The 18,485-nt window shown below is 35.6% G+C and overlaps 20 non-coding genes across 20 annotated transcripts; all 20 read left to right on the top strand.

The window, feature by feature from the left end:
- Window positions 1–2,227: 2,227 nt before the first annotated feature.
- On the top strand, window positions 2,228–2,300 carry Trnam-cau (transfer RNA methionine (anticodon CAU)). Its single transcript has one exon. It is a non-coding gene; the product is annotated as a tRNA-Met (tRNA).
- A 723-nt stretch (window positions 2,301–3,023) lies between these two features.
- Trnam-cau (transfer RNA methionine (anticodon CAU)) lies at window positions 3,024–3,096 on the top strand. Its single transcript has one exon. It is a non-coding gene; the product is annotated as a tRNA-Met (tRNA).
- A 2,704-nt stretch (window positions 3,097–5,800) lies between these two features.
- On the top strand, window positions 5,801–5,873 carry Trnam-cau (transfer RNA methionine (anticodon CAU)). The gene has a single exon. It is a non-coding gene; the product is annotated as a tRNA-Met (tRNA).
- A 323-nt stretch (window positions 5,874–6,196) lies between these two features.
- Window positions 6,197–6,269, top strand: Trnam-cau (transfer RNA methionine (anticodon CAU)). Its single transcript has one exon. It is a non-coding gene; the product is annotated as a tRNA-Met (tRNA).
- Window positions 6,270–6,593: 324 nt separating this feature from the next.
- Trnam-cau (transfer RNA methionine (anticodon CAU)) lies at window positions 6,594–6,666 on the top strand. The gene has a single exon. It is a non-coding gene; the product is annotated as a tRNA-Met (tRNA).
- A 323-nt stretch (window positions 6,667–6,989) lies between these two features.
- Trnam-cau (transfer RNA methionine (anticodon CAU)) lies at window positions 6,990–7,062 on the top strand. The gene has a single exon. It is a non-coding gene; the product is annotated as a tRNA-Met (tRNA).
- Window positions 7,063–8,579: 1,517 nt separating this feature from the next.
- Window positions 8,580–8,652, top strand: Trnam-cau (transfer RNA methionine (anticodon CAU)). Its single transcript has one exon. It is a non-coding gene; the product is annotated as a tRNA-Met (tRNA).
- A 324-nt stretch (window positions 8,653–8,976) lies between these two features.
- On the top strand, window positions 8,977–9,049 carry Trnam-cau (transfer RNA methionine (anticodon CAU)). The gene has a single exon. It is a non-coding gene; the product is annotated as a tRNA-Met (tRNA).
- Window positions 9,050–10,166: 1,117 nt separating this feature from the next.
- On the top strand, window positions 10,167–10,239 carry Trnam-cau (transfer RNA methionine (anticodon CAU)). Its single transcript has one exon. It is a non-coding gene; the product is annotated as a tRNA-Met (tRNA).
- A 719-nt stretch (window positions 10,240–10,958) lies between these two features.
- Trnam-cau (transfer RNA methionine (anticodon CAU)) lies at window positions 10,959–11,031 on the top strand. The gene has a single exon. It is a non-coding gene; the product is annotated as a tRNA-Met (tRNA).
- A 324-nt stretch (window positions 11,032–11,355) lies between these two features.
- Trnam-cau (transfer RNA methionine (anticodon CAU)) lies at window positions 11,356–11,428 on the top strand. Its single transcript has one exon. It is a non-coding gene; the product is annotated as a tRNA-Met (tRNA).
- Window positions 11,429–11,751: 323 nt separating this feature from the next.
- On the top strand, window positions 11,752–11,824 carry Trnam-cau (transfer RNA methionine (anticodon CAU)). The gene has a single exon. It is a non-coding gene; the product is annotated as a tRNA-Met (tRNA).
- Window positions 11,825–12,147: 323 nt separating this feature from the next.
- Window positions 12,148–12,220, top strand: Trnam-cau (transfer RNA methionine (anticodon CAU)). Its single transcript has one exon. It is a non-coding gene; the product is annotated as a tRNA-Met (tRNA).
- A 1,120-nt stretch (window positions 12,221–13,340) lies between these two features.
- On the top strand, window positions 13,341–13,413 carry Trnam-cau (transfer RNA methionine (anticodon CAU)). The gene has a single exon. It is a non-coding gene; the product is annotated as a tRNA-Met (tRNA).
- Window positions 13,414–15,320: 1,907 nt separating this feature from the next.
- On the top strand, window positions 15,321–15,393 carry Trnam-cau (transfer RNA methionine (anticodon CAU)). The gene has a single exon. It is a non-coding gene; the product is annotated as a tRNA-Met (tRNA).
- Window positions 15,394–16,114: 721 nt separating this feature from the next.
- On the top strand, window positions 16,115–16,187 carry Trnam-cau (transfer RNA methionine (anticodon CAU)). Its single transcript has one exon. It is a non-coding gene; the product is annotated as a tRNA-Met (tRNA).
- A 323-nt stretch (window positions 16,188–16,510) lies between these two features.
- Trnam-cau (transfer RNA methionine (anticodon CAU)) lies at window positions 16,511–16,583 on the top strand. The gene has a single exon. It is a non-coding gene; the product is annotated as a tRNA-Met (tRNA).
- A 324-nt stretch (window positions 16,584–16,907) lies between these two features.
- Trnam-cau (transfer RNA methionine (anticodon CAU)) lies at window positions 16,908–16,980 on the top strand. Its single transcript has one exon. It is a non-coding gene; the product is annotated as a tRNA-Met (tRNA).
- Window positions 16,981–17,303: 323 nt separating this feature from the next.
- Trnam-cau (transfer RNA methionine (anticodon CAU)) lies at window positions 17,304–17,376 on the top strand. Its single transcript has one exon. It is a non-coding gene; the product is annotated as a tRNA-Met (tRNA).
- Window positions 17,377–18,099: 723 nt separating this feature from the next.
- On the top strand, window positions 18,100–18,172 carry Trnam-cau (transfer RNA methionine (anticodon CAU)). Its single transcript has one exon. It is a non-coding gene; the product is annotated as a tRNA-Met (tRNA).
- Window positions 18,173–18,485: the final 313 nt, after the last annotated feature.

Below are 18,485 nucleotides of genomic sequence, written 5' to 3'. Positions count from 1 at the left end.
GTTTTTTCCTAAGATTTTTAAAGTATCGATTACTTGTGCTTGATTATTATATCAATTATTTTTATTGAAGTCCACATTCATTTCTAAGAAATTAAATGTGTTTATTTCCATACAGTTTGCTTTGTTCTGTTTTATTATTTGCAATTTTTGTATTACCTGAACATTTTTGGAAAAAAATCAAATTTTTTGAAGTCCGAATAATTTCCTTGAGAACTTAAAAATAAACCTTTAAGCGCAAACATGCTTTGAATACTGCATGTTAATTTTTGAGTCTTGAAGTATATTAGCATACATGTCTCAAAAGCACTACAGTAGTGCTTTTGAGGCATGTATGCTTTTTATTGTATTTATTCTTGCTAGACTTGTGTTGAAAAAAGAAATTTTAAACGACGATCTTCTGAAACATCTCTGGAAAGTATGTGCAATATTCCTTCAACTAGATATAATTCTAAAAAAACAGCTACGTATAAGTCTATCAAGACATACCAACTTTCAGAGATGGCTTGGCAGACTTAACTCAACTTTCAGCTCTGCTTAAATAAAATCTTTCTAAACCAACTTTTTGCACTATTTTAAAAACCAGTCCCTATGTATTTAGGCTTATAAGTAATCTTTTTACTCGTAAAATCACCAAAGTTCAGAAAAGACATTTAAAAAAAGGTTGAGAAAGATTGAGAGCTACGGCTTTTCAGCTTATATTTAGCAGCCATACTGTAAAATGTAAAACATAAACTCTTAAAGTGATTAATATCAGGTTAAATAATAAAAAGGAGAAGAAGTGTAACATTAACCATCTCAACAGTGCCGCCATAAGCTGCTCCGTAGCAGCTTTGGCAGGCATAGACCGAGATAAAAAAGGTCTTCCAAATTAATTAATTTTTTGCTTAGAAATTTGTATATATATTAGACGGATATCGAGCTCAAACCATTTAGAAATATAAATATTAAAAACTGACCAACTAATTTTTCATTTCTTCATTTTCGTCTGCCAGAATTTAGCGTGTTATTATCTCTCACAATTTTTTTGACAGGGTGCTGCATCTCACATATTTATTATAACTGTTACTATGCCTAATTGTTTTAATTGCAATCAGATTTTCTGAAACGTTAGATGTTTGTTCCAAAAACGCTCTAGATCATGAAAGAAAAAATAATAACTGCGAACAACTTACATTGTATGATCAGTGTGAATATGTACGTAATGGTTAGTGTCCAGTCTAACTAAATAATCATGGGAATACTGAGCAACTACTGACATCTTACAGTAGTGAAGATTAACAGTGGCTGCCAAGTGACAGTAGTGACATCTAGCAGTGGCTGTCAAATGACAGTAGTGACATTGAGGAAGGACTGTCAAATGAGAGTAGCGGTAGCTAGCAGTGGCTGTCAAGTGACAGTAGTGACATCTAGCAGTGGCTGACAAGTGACAGAAGTGTCAATCGATGGAAACTGTCAAATGAGGACTCTCATTTGACAGTCCTCCCTTGATGTCACTTCTGTCACTTGACAGCCACTGCTGGATATCACTACTGTCATTTGACAGCCACTGTAAATCTTAACTACTGTAAAATGTCAGTAGTTGCTCAGTATTCCCGTGATTATTTAGTTAATCAAAGCTGCTTCAAAGAAACTTTTTGAAGTAGCTTTGATTACCTGTAGGTCTGAGCATTTGTAGATAATACTCGGTGGTATATAATTTGTCCCAATCCCAAAAACTTTACTTAAACTTTCTTTGAGACTTTTTGCACTGAACTACTAGCTTAATTGGAAAAATTAAGCTAATAATAATATTTCCAAGAGAAGTCGTTGACTTTTGTCAATTTACCAAGTGCCTCAATAGTGCAGTAGGTAGTGCGTCAGTCTCATAGTCTGAAGGTCCTGAGTTCAATGCTCGCTTAGGGCAGTGGGTTCATTACATTCTGATTAGATGAAAAACTGATTATTGGTCTTTTCAATAGATTTTGAGGTACAACCATATAATGTTTCACTAGTATGTCGAGAACTACAGGTTTATAACAGAAACAAACTGTTTGAAGCAGCTTTGAATACCTGTAAGTCTGAGCATTTGTAGTGCATACTCTGTGGTATATAAAATGCCCGATTTCTAAAAGCTTTTCTTATATTTGCGTTGAAACTTTTTGCACTGAATTACTAGCTTAATTGGGGTAATTAATTTAATAAATCCTATTTCCCAGAGAATTCGTTGACTTTAATTATCTTACCAAGTGCCTCAATAGTGCAGTAGGTAGCGCGTCAGTCTCATAATCTGAAGGTCGTGAGTTCAATCCTCACTTGGGGCAGTGGTTTTATTTCGTATTTCATCAACTGAAAAAACTGGTTATTGGTCTTTTCATAGAATATGAGGTACAACCATATCACCTTTCCCTAAAATGTCGAGAACTACAGGTTTATAACAGGAACAAACAGTATGAAGCGCCTTTGAATACCTGTAAGTCTGAGCATCTGTGGTGCACACTCTGTGGTATATAAGTTGCCCCCGACTTCAAAAACTTTACTTAAATTTGCTTTGAGATTTTTTGCGCTGAATTACTAGCTTAATTGGGGAAATTAATCTAATAAATCCTATTTCCCAAAGATTTTGTTGACTTTTATTAACTTACCAAGTGCCTCAATAGCGCAGTAGGTAGCGCGTCAGTCTCATAATCTGCAGGTCGTGAGTTCAATCTTCACTTGGGGCAGTAGTTTTATTTCTTTTACATCAGATGAAAAACTGATTATTGGTTTTTGCAATAGAATTTGAGGTACAACCATATAATGTTTCACTAGTATGTCGAGAACTACAGGTTTATAAAAGAAACAAACTGTTTGAAGCGCCTTTGAATACCTGTAAGTCTGAGCATGTGTAGTGCACACTCAGTGGTATACAAGTTGCCCCGACTTCAAAAGTTTTACTTAAATTTGCTTTGAGACTTTTTGCACTGAATTACTAGCTTAATTGGTTAAATTAATCTAATAAATCCTATTTCCCAGAGATTGTGTTGACTTTTATTAACTTACCAAGTGCCTCAATAGCGCAGTAGGTAGCGCGTCAGTCTCATAATCTGAAGGTCGTGAGTTCAATCCTCACTTGGGGCAGTAGTTTTATTTCTGTTACATCAGATGAAAAACTGATTATTGGTCTTTTTCATAGAATATGAGGTACAACCATATATAAAGTTTCACTAGTATGTCGAGAACTACAGGTTTATAACAGAAACAAACTGTTTGAAGCAGCTTTGAATACCTGTAAGTCTGAGCATCTGTGGTGCACACTCGGTGGTATACAAATTGCCCCGACTTCAAAAAATTTACTTAAATTTGCTTTGACACTTTTTACACTGAAATACTAGCCTAATTGGGGAAATTAATCTAGTAAATCCTATTTCCAAAAGAATTCGTTGACTTGTATTAATTTACCAAGTGCCTCAATAGTGCAGTAGGATGCGCGTCAGTCTCATAATCTGAAGGTCGTGAGTTCAATCCTCACTTGGGGTAGTAGTTTTATTTCTTTTTTTTTGGATTAAAAACTGATTATTGGTCTTTTTCATAGAATACGAGGTACAACCATAAAATGTTTCACTAGTATGTCGAGAACTACAGGTGTATAACAGAAACAAACAGTTTGAAGCGCCTTTGAATACCTGTAAGTCTGAGCATCTGTAGTGCACACTCTGTCGTATACAAGTTGCCGCGACATCAAAAACTTTACCTAAATTTGCTTTGAGACTTTTTGCACTGAATTACTAGCATAATTGGTTAAATTAATCTAATAAATCCTATTTCCCAGAGATTTTGTTGACTTTTATTAACTTACCAAGTGCCTCAATAGTGCAGTAGGTAGTGTATCAGTCTCATAATCTGAAGGTCGTGAATTCAATACTCACTTGGGGCAGTAGTTTTATTTCTGTTACATCAGATGAAAAACTGATTACTGGTTTTTGCAATAGAATTTGAGGTACAACCATATAATGTTTCACTAGTATGTCGAGAACTACAGCTTTGTTGCAGGAACAAACTGTTTGAAGCAGCTTTGAATACCTGTAAGTCTGAGCGTCTGTGGTGCACACTCCGTGGGACACAAGTTGCCCCGACTTCAAAAACTTTACCTAAATTTGCTTTGAGACTTTTTGCACTGAATTACTAGCATAATTGGTTAAATTAATCTAATAAATCCTGTTTCCCAGAGATTTTGTTGACTTTTATTAAGTTACCAAGTGCCTCAATAGTGCAATAGGTAGTGCATCAGTCTCATAATCTGAAGGTCGTGAGTTCAATCCTCACTTGGGGCAGTAGTTTTATTTCTGTTACATCAGATGAAAAACTGATTACTGGTTTTTGCAATAGAATTTGAGGTACAACCATAAAATGTTTCACTAGTATGTCGAGAACTACAGGTTTATAACAGAAACAAACTGTTTGAAGCGCCTTTGAATACCTGTAAGTCTGAGCATGTGTAGTGCACACTCAGTGGTATACAAGTTGCCCGATTTCGAAGGTTTTACTTAAATTTGCTTTGAGACTTTTTGCACTGAATTACTAGCATAATTGGTTAAATTAATCTAATAAATCATATTTCCCAGAGATTGTGTTGACTTTTATTAACTTACCAAGTGCCTCAATAGTGCAGTAGGTAGTGCGTCAGTCTCATAATCTGAAGGTCGTGAATTCAATACTCACTTGGGGCAGTAGTTTTATTTCTGTTACATCAGATGAAAAACTGATTACTGGTTTTTGCAATAGAATTTGAGGTACAACCATATAATGTTGCACTAGTATGTCGAGAAATACAGGTTTATAACAGAAACAAACTGTTTGAAGCGCCTTTGAATACCTGTAAGTCTGAGCATGTGTAGTGCACACTCAGTGGTATACAAAATGCCCGATTTCAAAAGTTTTACTTAAATTTGCTTTGAGACTTTTTGCACTGAATTTCTAACATAATTGGTTAAAATAATCTAATAAATCCTATTTCCAAGAGAATTTGTTGACTTTTATTAAACTACCAAGTGCCTCAATAGCGCAGTAGGTAGTGCGTCAGTCTCATGATCTGAAGGTCGTGAGTTCAATCCTCACTTGGGCAGTAGTTTTATTTCTGATATATCAGATGAAAATCTGATCGTTGGTTTTTGCAATAGAATTTGAGGTACAACCATAAAATGTTTCACTAGTATGTCGAGAACTACAGGTTTATAACAGAAACAAACTGTTTGAAGCGCTTTTGAATACCTGTAAGTCTGAGCATGTGTAGTGCACACTCAGTGGTATACAAAATGCCCGATTTCGAAAGTTTTACTTAAATTTGCCTTGAGACTTTTTGCACTGAACTACTAGCTTGATTGGTTAAATTAATCTAATAAATCCTATTTCCCAGAGAATTTGTTGACTTTTATTAACCTACCAAGTGCCTCAATAGTGCAGTAGGTAGTGCGTCAGTCTCATAATCTGAAGGTCGTGAGTTCAATCCTCACTTGGGGTAGTAGTTTTATTTCTGTTACATCAGAAGAAAAACTGATTATTGGTTTTAGCAATAGAATTTGAGGTACAACCATATAATGTTTCACTAGTATGTCGAGAAATACAGCTTTGTTGCAGGAACAAACTGTTTGAAGCAGCTTTGAATACCTGTAAGTCTGAGCGTCTGTGGTGCACACTCTGTGGGACACAAGTTGCCCCGACTTCAAAAACTTTACCTAAATTTGCTTTGAGACATTTTGCACTGAACTACTAGCTTGATTGGTTAAATTAATCTAATAAATCATATTTCCCAGAGATTGTGTTGACTTTTATTAACTTACCAAGTGCCTCAATAGCGCAGTAGGTAGTGTATCAGTCTCATAATCTGAAGGTCGTGAGTTCAATCCTCACTTGGGGCAGTAGTTTTATTTCTGTTACATCAGATGAAAAACTGATTATTGGTTTTAGCAATAGAACTTGAGGTACAACCATATAATGTTGCACTAGTATGTCGAGAAATACAGGTTTATAACAGAAACAAACTGTTTGAAGCAGCTTTGAATACCTGTAAGTCTGAGCATGTGTAGTGCACACTCAGTGGTATACAAAATGCCCGATTTCAAAAGTTTTACTTAAATTTGCTTTGAGACTTTTTGCACTGAATTACTAGCATAATTGGTTAAAATAATCTAATAAATCCTATTTCCAAGAGAATTTGTTGACTTTTATTAACTTACCAAGTGCCTCAATAGCGCAGTAGGTAGTGCGTCAGTCTCATAATCTGAAGGTTGTGAGTTCAATCCTCACTTGGGGCAGTAGTTTTATTTCTGTTATAACAGATGAAAAACTGATTATTGGTTTTAGCAATAGAATTTGAGGTACAACCATATAATGTTTCACTAGTATGTCGAGAAATACAGCTTTGTTGCAGGAACAAACTGTTTGAAGCAGCTTTGAATACCTGTAAGTCTGAGCGTCTGTGGTGCACACTCTGTGGGACACAAGTTGCCCCGACTTCAAAAACTTTACCTAAATTTGCTTTGAGACTTTTTGCACTGAATTACTAGCCTAATTGGTTAAATTAATCTAATAAATCCTATTTCCCAGAGATTTTGTTGACTTTTATTAACTTACCAAGTGCCTCAATAGCGCAGTAGGTAGTGCGTCAGTCTCATAATCTGAAGGTTGTGAGTTCAATCCTCACTTGGGGCAGTAGTTTTATTTCTGATATATCAGATGAAAATCTGATTGTTGGTTTTTGCAATAGAATTTGAGGTACAACCATATAAAGTTTCACTAGTATGTCGAGAACTACAGGTTTATAAAAGAAACAAACTGTTTGAAGCGCTTTTGAATACCTGTAAGTCTGAGCATGGGTAGTGCACACTCAGTGGTATACAAAATGCCCGATTTCGAAAGTTTTACTTATATTTGCGTTGAGACTTTTTGCACTGAATTACTAGCATAATTGGGGAAATTAATCTAATAAATCTTATTTCCAAAAGATTTTGTTGACTTTTATTAACTTACCAAGTGCCTCAATAGCGCAGTAGGTAGTGTATCAGTCTCATAATCTGAAGGTCGTGAGTTCAATCCTCACTTGGGGCAGTAGTTTTATTTCTGTTACATCAGATGAAAAACTGATTATTGGTCTTTTTCATAGAATACGAGGTACAACCATAAAATGTTTCACTAGTATGTCGAGAACTACAGGTGTATAACAGAAACAAACTGTTTGAAGCGCCTTTGAATACCTGTAAGTCTGAGCATCTGTAGTGCACACTCTGTCGTATACAAGTTGCCCCGACTTCAAAAACTTTACCTAAATTTGCTTTGAGACATTTTGCACTGAACTACTAGCTTGATTGGTTAAATTAATCTAGTAAATCATAATTCCCAGAGATTGTGTTGACTTTTATTAACTTACCAAGTGCCTCAATAGTGCAGTAGGTAGCGTATCAGTCTCATAATCTGAAGGTCGTGAATTCAATCCTCACTTGGGGCAGTAGTTTTATTTCTGTTACATCAGATGAAAAACTGATTATTGGTCTTTTTCATAGAATATGAGGTACAACCATGTATAAAGTTTCACTAGTATGTCGAGAACTACAGGTTTATAACAGAAACAAACTGTTTGAAGCAGCTTTGAATACCTGTAAGTCTGAGCATCTGTACCGCACACTCTGCGGTATATAAAATGCCCGAATTGTTCAATCTTTTCTTATATTTGCTTTGAGACTTTTTGCACTGAATTACTAGCTTAATTGGTTAAATTAATCTAATAAATCATTTTTCCCAGAGATTTTGTTGACTTTTATTAACTTACCAAGTGCCTCAATAGTGCAGTAGGTAGCGCGTCAGTCTCATAATCTGAAGGTCGTGAGTTCAATCCTCACTTGGGTTAGTAGTTTTATTTCTTTTTTTTTGGATTAAAAACTGATTATTGGTCTTTTTCATAGAATACGAGGTACAACCATGAAATGTTTCACTAGTATGTCGAGAACTACAGGTGTATAACAGAAACAAACAGTTTGAAGCGCCTTTGAATACCTGTAAGTCTGAGCATCTGTAGTGCACACTCTGTCGTATACAAGTTGCCGCGACATCAAAAACTTTACCTAAATTTGCTTTGAGACTTTTTGCACTGAATTACTAGCATAAATGGTTAAATTAATCTAATAAATCCTGTTTCCCAGAGATTTTGTTGACTTTTATTAACTTACCAAGTGCCTCAATAGTGCAGTAGGTAGCGCGTCAGTCTCATAATCTGAAGGTCGTGAATTCAATACTCACTTGGGGTAGTAGTTTTATTTCTGTTACATCAGATGAAAAACTGATTATTGGTTTTAGCAATAGAATTTAAGGTACAACCATATAATGTTTCACTAGTATGTCGAGAACTACAGCTTTGTTGCAGGAACAAACTGTTTGAAGCAGCTTTGAATACCTGTAAGTCTGAGCGTCTGTGGTGCACACTCCGTGGGACATAAGTTGCCCCGACTTCAAAAACTTTACCTAAATTTGCTTTGAGACATTTTGCACTGAACTACTAGCTTGATTGGTTAAATTAATCTAATAAATCATATTTCCAAAAGATTTTGTTGACTTTTATTAACTTACCAAGTGCCTCAATAGCGCAGTAGGTAGTGCGTCAGTCTCATAATCTGAAGGTCGTGAGTTCAATCCTCACTTGGGGCAGTAGTTTTATTTCTGTTACATCAGATGAAAAACTGATTATTGGTTTTAGCAATAGAATTTAAGGTACAACCATATAATGTTTCACTAGTATGTCGAGAACTACAGCTTTGTTGCAGGAACAAACTGTTTGAAGCAGCTTTGAATACCTGTAAGTCTGAGCGTCTGTGGTGCACACTCCGTGGGACATAAGTTGCCCCGACTTCAAAAACTTTACCTAAATTTGCTTTGAGACATTTTGCACTGAATTACTAGCATAATTGGTTAAATTAATCTAATAAATCATATTTCCCAGAGATTTTGTTGACTTTTATTAACTTACCAAGTGCCTCAATAGCGCAGTAGGTAGTGCGTCAGTCTCATAATCTGAAGGTCGTGAGTTCAATCCTCACTTGAGGTAGTAGTTTTATTTCTTTTTTTTGGATTAAAAACTGATTATTGGTCTTTTTCATAGAATACGAGGTACAACCATAAAATGTTTCACTAGTATGTCGAGAACTACAGGTGTATAACAGAAACAAACAGTTTGAAGCGCCTTTGAATACCTGTAAGTCTGAGCATCTGTAGTGCACACTCTGTCGTATACAAGTTGCCGCGACATCAAAAACTTTACCTAAATTTGCTTTGAGACTTTTTGCACTGAATTACTAGCATAATTGGTTAAATTAATCTAATAAATCCTATTTCCCAGAGATTTTGTTGACTTTTATTAACTTACCAAGTGCCTCAATAGCGCAGTAGGTAGTGTATCAGTCTCATAATCTGAAGGTCGTGAATTCAATACTCACTTGGGGCAGTAGTTTTATTTCTGTTACATCAGATGAAAAACTGATTACTGGTTTTTGCAATAGAATTTGAGGTACAACCATATAATGTTTCACTAGTATGTCGAGAACTACAGCTTTGTTGCAGGAACAAACTGTTTGAAGCAGCTTTGAATACCTGTAAGTCTGAGCGTCTGTGGTGCACACTCCGTGGGACACAAGTTGCCCCGACTTCAAAAACTTTACCTAAATTTGCTTTGAGACTTTTTGCACTGAATTACTAGCATAATTGGTTAAATTAATCTAATAAATCATATTTCCCAGAGATTTTGTTGACTTTTATTAAGTTACCAAGTGCCTCAATAGTGCAATAGGTAGTGCATCAGTCTCATAATCTGAAGGTCGTGAGTTCAATCCTCACTTGGGGCAGTAGTTTTATTTCTGTTACATCAGATGAAAAACTGATTATTGGTTTTAGCAATAGAATTTGAGGTACAACCATATAATGTTTCACTAGTATGTCGAGAAATACAGGTTTATAACAGAAACAAACTGTTTGAAGCGCCTTTGAATACCTGTAAGTCTGAGCGTCTGTGGTGCACACTCTGTGGGACACAAGTTGCCCCGACTTCAAAAACTTTACCTAAATTTGCCTTGAGACTTTTTGCACTGAATTACTAGCATAATTGGTTAACTTAATCTAATAAATCATATTTCCCAGAGATTTTGTTGACTTTTATTAACTTACCAAGTGCCTCAATAGCGCAATAGGTAGCGCGTCAGTCTCATGATCTGAAGGTCGTGAGTTCAATCCTCACTTGGGGTAGTAGTTTTATTTCTGTTATAACAGATGAAAAACTGATTATTGGTTTTAGCAATAGAATTTGAGGTACAACCATATAATGTTTCACTAGTATGTCGAGAAATACAGCTTTGTTGCAGGAACAAACTGTTTGAAGCAGCTTTGAATACCTGTAAGTCTGAGCGTCTGTGGTGCACACTCTGTGGGACACAAGTTGCCCCGACTTCAAAAACTTTACCTAAATTTGCTTTGAGACATTTTGCACTGAACTACTAGCTTGATAGGTTAAATTAATCTAATGAATCCTATTTCCAAGAGAATTTGTTGACTTTTATTAACTTACCAAGTGCCTCAGTAGCGCAGTAGGTAGTGTATCAGTCTCATAATCTGAAGGTCGTGAATTCAATCCTCACTTGGGCAGTAGTTTTATTTCTGTTACATCAGATGAAAAACTGATTACTGGTTTTTGCAATAGAATTTGAGGTACAACCATATAAAGTTTCACTAGTATGTCGAGAACTACAGGTTTATAAAAGAAACAAACTGTTTGAAGCGCTTTTGAATACCTGTAAGTCTGAGCATGTGTAGTGCACACTCAGTGGTATACAAAATGCCCGATTTCGAAAGTTTTACTTAAATTTGCTTTGAGACTTTTTGCACTGAATTACTAGCATAATTGGTTAAATTAATCTAATAAATCCTATTTCCAAGAAAATTTGTTGACTTTTATTAACTTACCAAGTGCCTCAATAGCGCAGTAGGTAGCGCGTCAGTCTCATAATCTGAAGGTCGTGAGTTCAATCCTCACTTGGGGCAGTAGTTTTATTTCTGTTATAACAGATGAAAAACTGATTATTGGTTTTAGCAATAGAATTTGAGGTACAACCATATAATGTTTCACTAGTATGTCGAGAAATACAGCTTTGTTGCAGGAACAAACTGTTTGAAGCAGCTTTGAATACCTGTAAGTCTGAGCGTCTGTGGTGCACACTCTGTGGGACACGAGTTGCCCCGACTTCAAAAACTTTACCTTAATTTGCTTTGAGACATTTTGCACTGAACTACTAGCTTGATTGGTTAAATTAATCTAATAAATCCTATTTCCCAGAGATTTTGTTGACTTTTATTAACTTACCAAGTGCCTCAATAGCGCAGTAGGTAGCGCGTCAGTCTCATAATCTGAAGGTCGTGAGTTCAATCCTCACTTGGGGCAGTAGTTTTATTTCTTTTTTTTGGATTAAAAACTGATTATTGGTCTTTTTCTTAGAATACGAGGTACAACCATAAAATGTTTCACTAGTATGTCGAGAACTACAGGTTTATAACAGAAACAAACAGTTTGAAGCGCCTTTGAATACCTGTAAGTCTGAGCATCTGTAGTGCACACTCTGTCGTATACAAGTTGCCGCGACATCAAAAACTTTACCTAAATTTGCTTTGAGACTTTTTGCACTGAATTACTAGCATAATTGGTTAAATTAATCTAATAAATCATATTTCCCAGAGATTTTGTTGACTTTTATTAACTTACCAAGTGCCTCAATAGTGCAGTAGGTAGCGCGTCAGTCTCATAATCTGAAGGTCGTGAGTTCAATCCTCACTTGGGGCAGTAGTTTTATTTCTTTTTTTTGGATTAAAAACTGATTATTGGTCTTTTTCATAGAATACGAGGTACAACCATAAAATGTTTCACTAGTATGTCGAGAACTACAGGTGTATAACAGAAACAAACAGTTTGAAGCGCCTTTGAATACCTGTAAGTCTGAGCATCTGTAGTGCACACTCAGTGGTATACAAGTTGCCCCGACTTCAAAAGTTTTACTTAAATTTGCTTTGAGACTTTTTGCACTGAATTACTAGCTTAATTGGTTAAATTAATCTAATAAATCCTATTTCCCAGAGATTGTGTTGACTTTTATTAACTTACCAAGTGCCTCAATAGCGCAGTAGGTAGCGCGTCAGTCTCATAATCTGAAGGTTGTGAGTTCAATCCTCACTTGGGGCAGTAGTTTTATTTCTGTTACATCAGATGAAAAACTGATTATTGGTCTTTTTCATAGAATATGAGGTACAACCATATATAAAGTTTCACTAGTATGTCGAGAACTACAGGTTTATAACAGAAACAAACTGTTTGAAGCAGCTTTGAATACCTGTAAGTCTGAGCATCTGTGGTGCACACTCGGTGGTATACAAATTGCCCCGACTTCAAAAAATTTACTTAAATTTGCTTTGACACTTTTTACACTGAAATACTAGCCTAATTGGGGAAATTAATCTAGTAAATCCTATTTCCAAAAGAATTCGTTGACTTGTATTAATTTACCAAGTGCCTCAATAGTGCAGTAGGATGCGCGTCAGTCTCATAATCTGAAGGTCGTGAGTTCAATCCTCACTTGGGGTAGTAGTTTTATTTCTTTTTTTTTGGATTAAAAACTGATTATTGGTCTTTTTCATAGAATACGAGGTACAACCATAAAATGTTTCACTAGTATGTCGAGAACTACAGGTGTATAACAGAAACAAACAGTTTGAAGCGCCTTTGAATACCTGTAAGTCTGAGCATCTGTAGTGCACACTCTGTCGTATACAAGTTGCCGCGACATCAAAAACTTTACCTAAATTTGCTTTGAGACTTTTTGCACTGAATTACTAGCATAATTGGTTAAATTAATCTAATAAATCCTATTTCCCAGAGAATTTGTTGACTTTTATTAACTTACCAAGTGCCTCAATAGTGCAGTAGGTAGTGCGTCAGTCTCATAATCTGAAGGTCGTGAATTCAATACTCACTTGGGGCAGTAGTTTTATTTCTGTTACATCAGATGAAAAACTGATTACTGGTTTTTGCAATAGAATTTGAGGTACAACCATATAATGTTTCACTAGTATGTCGAGAACTACAGCTTTGTTGCAGGAACAAACTGTTTGAAGCAGCTTTGAATACCTGTAAGTCTGAGCGTCTGTGGTGCACACTCCGTGGGACACAAGTTGCCGCGACATCAAAAACTTTACCTAAATTTGCTTTGAGACTTTTTGCACTGAATTACTAGCATAATTGGTTAAATTAATCTAATAAATCCTGTTTCCCAGAGATTTTGTTGACTTTTATTAAGTTACCAAGTGCCTCAATAGCGCAGTAGGTAGTGTATCAGTCTCATAATCTGAAGGTTGTGAGTTCAATCCTCACTTGGGGCAGTAGTTTTATTTCTGTTACATCAGATGAAAAACTGATTACTGGTTTTTGCAATAGAATTTGAGGTACAACCATAAAATGTTTCACTAGTATGTCGAGAACTACAGGTTTATAACAGAAACAAACTGTTTGAAGCGCCTTTGAATACCTGTAAGTCTGAGCATGTGTAGTGCACACTCAGTGGTATACAAGTTGCCCGATTTCGAAGGTTTTACTTAAATTTGCTTTGAGACTTTTTGCACTGAATTACTAGCATAATTGGTTAAATTAATCTAATAAATCATATTTCCCAGAGATTGTGTTGACTTTTATTAACTTACCAAGTGCCTCAATAGTGCAGTAGGTAGTGCGTCAGTCTCATAATCTGAAGGTCGTGAATTCAATACTCACTTGGGGCAGTAGTTTTATTTCTGTTACATCAGATGAAAAACTGATTACTGGTTTTTGCAATAGAATTTGAGGTACAACCATATAATGTTGCACTAGTATGTCGAGAAATACAGGTTTATAACAGAAACAAACTGTTTGAAGCGCCTTTGAATACCTGTAAGTCTGAGCATGTGTAGTGCACACTCAGTGGTATACAAGTTGCCCGATTTCGAAGGTTTTACTTAAATTTGCTTTGAGACTTTTTGCACTGAATTACTAGCATAATTGGTTAAATTAATCTAATAAATCATATTTCCCAGAGATTGTGTTGACTTTTATTAACTTACCAAGTGCCTCAATAGTGCAGTAGGTAGTGCGTCAGTCTCATAATCTGAAGGTCGTGAATTCAATCCTCACTTGGGGCAGTAGTTTTATTTCTGTTACATCAGATGAAAAACTGATTACTGGTTTTTGCAATAGAATTTGAGGTACAACCATATAATGTTGCACTAGTATGTCGAGAAATACAGGTTTATAACAGAAACAAACTGTTTGAAGCAGCTTTGAATACCTGTAAGTCTGAGCATGTGTAGTGCACACTCAGTGGTATACAAAATGCCCGATTTCAAAAGTTTTACTTAAATTTGCTTTGAGACTTTTTGCACTGAATTACTAACATAATTGGTTAAAATAATCTAATAAATCCTATTTCCAAGAGAATTTGTTGACTTTTATTAAACTACCAAGTGCCTCAATAGCGCAGTAGGTAGTGCGTCAGTCTCATGATCTGAAGGTCGTGAGTTCAATCCTCACTTGGGCAGTAGTTTTATTTCTGATATATCAGATGAAAATCTGATCGTTGGTTTTTGCAATAGAATTTGAGGTACAACCATAAAATGTTTCACTAGTATGTCGAGAACTACAGGTTTATAACAGAAACAAACTGTTTGAAGCGCTTTTGAATACCTGTAAGTCTGAGCATGTGTAGTGCACACTCAGTGGTATACAAAATGCCCGATTTCGAAAGTTTTACTTAAATTTGCCTTGAGACTTTTTGCACTGAACTACTAGCTTGATTGGTTAAATTAATCTAATAAATCCTATTTCCCAGAGAATTTGTTGACTTTTATTAACCTACCAAGTGCCTCAATAGTGCAGTAGGTAGTGCGTCAGTCTCATAATCTGAAGGTCGTGAGTTCAATCCTCACTTGGGGTAGTAGTTTTATTTCTGTTACATCAGAAGAAAAACTGATTATTGGTTTTAGCAATAGAATTTGAGGTACAACCATATAATGTTTCACTAGTATGTCGAGAAATACAGCTTTGTTGCAGGAACAAACTGTTTGAAGCAGCTTTGAATACCTGTAAGTCTGAGCGTCTGTGGTGCACACTCTGTGGGACACAAGTTGCCCCGACTTCAAAAACTTTACCTAAATTTGCTTTGAGACATTTTGCACTGAACTACTAGCTTGATTGGTTAAATTAATCTAATAAATCATATTTCCCAGAGATTGTGTTGACTTTTATTAACTTACCAAGTGCCTCAATAGCGCAGTAGGTAGTGTATCAGTCTCATAATCTGAAGGTCGTGAGTTCAATCCTCACTTGGGGCAGTAGTTTTATTTCTGTTACATCAGATGAAAAACTGATTATTGGTTTTAGCAATAGAACTTGAGGTACAACCATATAATGTTGCACTAGTATGTCGAGAAATACAGGTTTATAACAGAAACAAACTGTTTGAAGCAGCTTTGAATACCTGTAAGTCTGAGCATGTGTAGTGCACACTCAGTGGTATACAAAATGCCCGATTTCAAAAGTTTTACTTAAATTTGCTTTGAGACTTTTTGCACTGAATTACTAGCATAATTGGTTAAAATAATCTAATAAATCCTATTTCCAAGAGAATTTGTTGACTTTTATTAACTTACCAAGTGCCTCAATAGCGCAGTAGGTAGTGCGTCAGTCTCATAATCTGAAGGTTTGTGAGTTCAATCCTCACTTGGGGCAGTAGTTTTATTTCTGTTATAACAGATGAAAAACTGATTATTGGTTTTAGCAATAGAATTTGAGGTACAACCATATAATGTTTCACTAGTATGTCGAGAAATACAGCTTTGTTGCAGGAACAAACTGTTTGAAGCAGCTTTGAATACCTGTAAGTCTGAGCGTCTGTGGTGCACACTCTGTGGGACACAAGTTGCCCCGACTTCAAAAACTTTACCTAAATTTGCTTTGAGACTTTTTGCACTGAATTACTAGCCTAATTGGTTAAATTAATCTAATAAATCCTATTTCCCAGAGATTTTGTTGACTTTTATTAACTTACCAAGTGCCTCAATAGCGCAGTAGGTAGTGCGTCAGTCTCATAATCTGAAGGTTGTGAGTTCAATCCTCACTTGGGGCAGTAGTTTTATTTCTGACATATCAGATGAAAATCTGAGTGTTGGTTTTTGCAATAGAATTTGAGGTACAACCATATAAAGTTTCACTAGTATGTCGAGAACTACAGGTTTATAAAAGAAACAAACTGTTTGAAGCGCTTTTGAATACCTGTAAGTCTGAGCATGGGTAGTGCACACTCAGTGGTATACAAAATGCCCGATTTCGAAAGTTTTACTTATATTTGCGTTGAGACTTTTTGCACTGAATTACTAGCATAATTGGGGACATTAATCTAATAAATCCTATTTCCAAAAGATTTTGTTGACTTTTATTAACTTACCAAGTGCCTCAATAGCGCAGTAGGTAGTGTATCAGTCTCATAATCTGAAGGTCGTGAGTTCAATCCTCACTTGGGGCAGTAGTTTTATTTCTGTTACATCAGATGAAAAACTGATTATTGGTCTTTTTCATAGAATACGAGGTACAACCATAAAATGTTTCACTAGTATGTCGAGAACTACAGGTGTATAACAGAAACAAACAGTTTGAAGCGCCTTTGAATACCTGTAAGTCTGAGCATCTGTAGTGCACACTCTGTCGTATACAAGTTGCCCCGACTTCAAAAACTTTACCTAAATTTGCTTTGAGACATTTTGCACTGAACTACTAGCTTGATTGGTTAAATTAATCTAGTAAATCATAATTCCCAGAGATTGTGTTGACTTTTATTAAGTTACCAAGTGCCTCAATAGCGCAGTAGGTAGTGTATCAGTCTCATAATCTGAAGGTTGTGAGTTCAATCCTCACTTGGGGCAGTAGTTTTATTTCTGATATATCAGATGAAAATCTGATTGTTGGTTTTTGCAATAGAATTTGAGGTACAACCATATAAAGTTTCACTAGTATGTCGAGAACTACAGGTTTATAAAAGAAACAAACTGTTTGAAGCGCTTTTGAATACCTGTAAGTCTGAGCATGGGTAGTGCACACTCAGTGGTATACAAAATGCCCGATTTCGAAAGTTTTACTTATATTTGCGTTGAAACTTTTTGCACTGAATTACTAGCATAATTGGTTAAATTAATCTAATAAATCCTATTTCCAAAAGATTTTGTTGACTTTTATTAACTTACCAAGTGCCTCAATAGCGCAGTAGGTAGTGTATCAGTCTCATAATCTGAAGGTCGTGAGTTCAATCCTCACTTGGGGCAGTAGTTTTATTTCTGTTACATCAGATGAAAAACTGATTATTGGTCTTTTTCATAGAATACGAGGTACAACCATAAAATGTTTCACTAGTATGTCGAGAACTACAGGTTTATAACAGAAACAAACTGTTTGAAGCAGCTTTGAATACCTGTAAGTCTGAGCATCTGTACCGCACACTCTGCGGTATATAAAATGCCCGAATTGTTCAATCTTTTCTTATATTTGCTTTGAGACTTTTTGCACTGAATTACTAGCTTAATTGGGGAAATTAATCTAATAAATCATAATTCCCAGAGATTGTGTTGACTTTTATTAACTTACCAAGTGCCTCAATAGTGCAGTAGGTAGCGTATCAGTCTCATAATCTGAAGGTCGTGAATTCAATCCTCACTTGGGGCAGTAGTTTTATTTCTGTTACATCAGATGAAAAACTGATTATTGGTCTTTTTCATAGAATATGAGGTACAACCATGTATAAAGTTTCACTAGTATGTCGAGAACTACAGGTTTATAACAGAAACAAACTGTTTGAAGCAGCTTTGAATACCTGTAAGTCTGAGCATCTGTACCGCACACTCTGCGGTATATAAAATGCCCGAATTGTTCAATCTATTCTTATATTTGCTTTGAGACTTTTTGCACTGAATTACTAGCATAATTGGTTAACTTAATCTAATGAATCATATTTCCCAGAGATTTTGTTGACTTTTATTAACTTACCAAGTGCCTCAATAGTGCAGTAGGTAGTGCGTCAGTCTCATAATCTGAAGGTCGTGAGTTCAATCCTCACTTGGGGCAGTAGTTTTATTTCTTTTTTTTTGGATTAAAAACTGATTATTGGTCTTTTTCATAGAATACGAGGTACAACCATGAAATGTTTCACTAGTATGTCGAGAACTACAGGTGTATAACAGAAACAAACAGTTTGAAGCGCCTTTGAATACCTGTAAGTCTGAGCATCTGTAGTGCACACTCTGTCGTATACAAGTTGCCGCGACATCAAAAACTTTACCTAAATTTGCTTTGAGACTTTTTGCACTGAATTACTAGCATAAATGGTTAAATTAATCTAATAAATCATATTTCCAAAAGATTTTGTTGACTTTTATTA

The sequence above is a fragment of the Watersipora subatra genome, chromosome 2 (genome assembly GCF_963576615.1).
Source record: "Watersipora subatra chromosome 2, tzWatSuba1.1, whole genome shotgun sequence".
NCBI lineage: Eukaryota > Metazoa > Bryozoa > Gymnolaemata > Cheilostomatida > Watersiporidae > Watersipora > Watersipora subatra.
This window is presented reverse-complemented; position numbering and strand designations above follow the sequence as displayed.